Source organism: Petaurus breviceps, unplaced genomic scaffold (assembly GCF_028583685.1).
Source record: "Petaurus breviceps papuanus isolate PSGF00001 unplaced genomic scaffold, PetGlider_PUasm1.0 108, whole genome shotgun sequence".
In the NCBI taxonomy this organism is placed as follows: domain Eukaryota; kingdom Metazoa; phylum Chordata; class Mammalia; order Diprotodontia; family Petauridae; genus Petaurus; species Petaurus breviceps.
This window is the reverse complement of record NW_027185593.1, coordinates 1,632,959-1,637,281: the sequence shown is the minus strand read 5'-3', so window position 1 is coordinate 1,637,281 and position 4,323 is coordinate 1,632,959. Positions and strand designations below refer to the sequence as shown.

At 49.1% G+C, this 4,323-nt stretch overlaps 1 long non-coding RNA gene across 1 annotated transcript; it reads right to left on the bottom strand.

Annotated features, from left to right (window-relative positions):
* Window positions 1–525: 525 nt before the first annotated feature.
* LOC138154404 (uncharacterized) lies at window positions 526–2,787 on the bottom strand. Its single transcript, XR_011166606.1, has 4 exons — window positions 2,589–2,787; window positions 1,522–1,745; window positions 807–939; window positions 526–637 (listed from the first exon to the last, which is right to left on the bottom strand). It is a non-coding gene; the product is annotated as an uncharacterized lncRNA (long non-coding RNA).
* Between the last annotated feature and the right edge of the window lie 1,536 nt (window positions 2,788–4,323).

Below are 4,323 nucleotides of genomic sequence, written 5' to 3'. Positions count from 1 at the left end.
GTATTTCTGGGTGGAGCTAACTGGTGTACCCAGGAGGGACCGCTGGACAACACTCCCCCTCCCCCCCGCCAAGAGCTCTTAGCCTTAAAATCGCATTCCCTGGCCTACTGGGCGAAGGCCCCTCCCCCACTTCGGAAAGGGTGAGAGTGTGGACTGGATATGTGGAGGCCAGGAGGGAGAGGGTCCCCTTCTCCTCCCCCAGGACCCAATCTGGGCCGATTCCCCTCTCCACCCTCCCCCTTCACTGGCAGCTGAGCCTCAGCCTCCCGCCCAGGCTGTCCCAGACAGCCCCAGGGGGCTTGGCAGGGGAGCGGGCCACCCACATTTACATAAGTCAAGCAGGTGGGGCTTCCTTCGTCTGACTGGCCAGGCTCGAGTCTGGCGGCATAATAAGGGGGGAGGGGCGGGGCGGGGCGGGGAGGGGCCTGGAAGAAGAGGAACCCCTTCTGCAGCCCAGGGAGAAGGGGCCAAGGAGCTGGGGCTGGAAACCTTCTCCAACTTGGTGGGTGGCGGTGGAGTGGACAGCCCGTGGAGTGTAGAAAGAGGCTTGGACTGGGAGGCAGGACTCCTGACCTCTATCTGTCCTGCCTTTTCCATGGGTAACGCCCCTTGCCTTTCTGAGTCTCAGTTTCCCAATCTGTGAAAAAGTGGGGAGGGGAGTAGTAGCAGATGATCTACAACGAAAGTTTGCTTTTTTTTTCCCCCCTAACTCTAACACTCTGTTCTAAGGCCTCCACCCTCCCAACTCAGACTTTCTGTGTTCTAAGGTCCCAATCCCAACATTCTGTGTCGGAAAGGTGGCTTACCCGATGTCAGCTCAGTAATAATCCGCAGCTGTCATTTGACTCAGGTCCCCCGATTCCAAATTCTGGGCTCCTTCTACTGTACCTCACAGGTGGATAGCAGGTTAGGAGACATGCATATCTGTCCTTACATACTCTGGATACAGGGAAAAATTGCTCTGATGATACAAAGTGACATTAATGGGCTTGTTTTAAATGTGACTTCTGCACAACATAGGTAGGGTGTGACACAGGAAATTCTTCCCAAGAAATCTTATAACCTCCAGTTAAGAGCTCCAGTCCAGCCTGTGCCCTTCATGAGTCAAGTCTTGACCCCACTGGTCACTGCCCTGCTCAACCCAAACAATGCTAGGCATCTCACCCCCACTCTCCCAGCCATGACTGACTCAGTTTCTCTTGGTCCCTGGGCCCTTGGCTACCCCATTGCCCCCAGGCTGCTTCTTAGGTCCCAGTCCTTCCTTGCCGGTGTCCCTATCCCTTTCCCGGTGGAAAAGGAATGCTAATGAAATAAAGTCTACAGGAACACTGAAAGGAGCCACCATTTTTATGTCATTCTGGTATCTTTAAAAATCCATTGGTCAATAAAATAATTTACTATCCCTGGGGGGGAAGGGGGTGACCGTGCACAGAAGTGATCAGACCTTAGATATCTCCTACCCCCACCCCCAATCCTTAATAATAATTAATGCCTAGGTATAAGTCCCAATCTGACAACTACCTTCAGATGTTGGAAGGGCCCAGTCATAGAATGGTGTATTCTGATGACCCAGGAGAAATGAGGAAGATGCAAAACTTGACCCAAGCTTGAACTTCCCAACAGTGAGATCTGTCCAAAGTGGAATGAGCGGCCTCAGAGGACCAGGGGCCCCTCCCTGGATGGTCACTTCTCAATGGTGTCCTGGAAGGAATGTGCTGGCCTCTGTGGTCCCTGCAGAACTCAGGCTTGACAGGAAGTATCAGGTGGTAATTAGAATCAGAAAACCTAAACTCACATTGGGACACTTATTAACTGTTCGACTGTAGGTCCAGTCACTCACCTGTCCTGAGCCTCAGTTTCCTCACCTGTAAAATGACTGCTGTGAGGATCCAGTGAGAAAATAGAAGTAAAAATGGGGCAAATCTTACAGCACTATATGAATGTGAGTGAACAGCACACTGCAGTGAGCAGAATGACAGCTGGATTTGAAATCAGGGGATGAAGGTTCGAATCCTGACTCTGCCATTTACTACCCATGTGACCTTGGCAAGTCAGATGACTGTCTGGGCTTCAGTTTCTTCAACTGTAAAATGAGGCAGTTATACTAGAAAGCCTTCAAGGGTACTTCAAAAGATAATTATCATCCGCTATGGCATACACACTGTCACATTCAGGGGCCCAAAGTCTTGCACACAAGGTAGGGGGGAGGGAGGTGAATAAGCATTCATGTAGGACTAATATTATGTGTCAGACACTGTGCTGAGCACATTACAGATATTATCTCATTTGATCCTCTCAGCAATCCTGGGAGGTGGGTGTGTTAACATCCCAATTTTACAAATGAGGAAACTAAGGCAGACAGGGCAAAGAGACTTGCCCAAGGTCACACAGCTAGTAAGTGTCTGATGCTAGATTTGAGCACAGGGCTGCCTGATTCCAGGCTCAGTGTTCTATCCATGGTGTTACCAGTTGTCACACAAGCATACAAATTATAGTCCATAGCCCTATACAGTCACATGGAGTTTCTCACTCATTGTCAGGTTCAGTTACAGAGAGACAAAGCCAACCACACAGATAAACATACTCACAGCTCCATACTCATGCGCACACCCATCATGGATTGGAGTCAGAAGAATTTAATTTGGAACCTGCTTCATATAGTCATTTCATCTCTCCTAGCCTCAGTTTCCTCATCTGTAAAATGATGGGGTTCAACTAGATGATTTCTGAGGTCTCTTTCCATTTGACATCCATGATCTATGATCTTGCCCTTGCCAGAACTCAGAGTGAGAAGCTGGTTGGTTACTATCCCCCACCCCTTGCATTGGGAAGCCCAAACAGCTGTCAGTTACCCCATCCCCCAGTGAAAAATGACCAAGCCAGATGGTCCTGGAGGTAAAGCCTGGGCTGCCCAAATTGTGGTGGGGGGGGTGGGGGAGAGCAGCTGCCTCCTTCTGGCAATAGTATGGGTTCCTCCCTGGGACTCAGGGACAGTCCCTGGGGCAAGAACCCAGATGGAGTGAGGAACACAAAGCATGTGGGATGCCCTGTCTGGCTCATGGGCCATTTACTGCCTGTCTCTCTTGCTCCCAGCTGAGGAAGGATGGGAGAAACTGAAAAGGGCTGCTGGAAACAGGATTCCATTGATCTAAGAATAGCTGACGTGGAGAGGGCAAACTCAGGGTTGAACTGACGCCCCACCTATCACCCACAGAGAGACTGGGCACCAAGACATGCATCGTCATACACTCACAGAGACACACGCACAGATTAGCAGACACTTGAAGAAACCCGCTGGGATGCAGAGTGCCCTTCTGCTACTCAACACAGATTCCAAGTAAGCAGTAATAAAAGTTTACTCTGCCCTGTGGTCTTACAAGCATTGTTTTACAGGTGAGGAAACTGAGGCTTGAGAAGACTTGCTCCAGGTCACAGGATTAATAAAGAGACCTGGGTTTTGGAATCAGAGCCCAGATCAGCTCCTTACTGTCAGAGAGACTTTGGGTAAGTCCCTTTTCCTCTCTAGACCTCATTTCCTTCATCTGTAAAATGAGAGGGCTGAAACAGATGGATTTCAAGATTCCTTCTAGCCCTAGAGTTATTAGACTACATCTCTCATCTGTACAATTAAGAGATTGGATGTTGGTCTCTAAAGTTTCTTTAGGCTATTCTCTCAGATCTTTGCTATGACAGCACCCTCCCTCACTGTTGAAAATAAGACTGAGAAGGGGACCTTTGGGAAGTTCTATATATGGTTGCCCCAGCTCCCTTCATTTCATAGAGCCTATGGAAGGTTCTTGACTTGTCCCAAATCACACTGCCGTGGTCAATGGCAGATCCTGGCCTCACAGCCAGGGGCTTTAAGAACAGGAATGATTTCTGTCTTATCTACCTCTCCCAGCATGGTAAAATGTTTGCTGGTTTTATCTATTGTGTTGACAATCCCAGAGTTCCTGTCCAGGTTATGGGAGGCACAATCCTACTGCCAGGCAGACACAGGGTGACTGTGACTGATTCCAAAAGCTCAGAAGTGGTGATGGGTTCCTCCTACTGGAGCCCTTAGTTTGTCAATCTGTATAATGGGGAGACAGTTCTTTGTGCTCTTCGAGTTTCTTGAGGTGAGAGCAAACTTTAGGATGACAGAAATGTGCTAGGTAGAGTGGGTTGGGCGCTAGGAGACCTGATTTCAAGTTCAAGCTTTATTATGGGCTAGTTTTATGATTTTATGGCTTTTTCTCAGCCCTCATACTTACTGACCTCCCCGTAGCCTCTGACACTATTGATCACCCTCTTCTGGATACACTCTCTTCTCTCTAGGCTTCC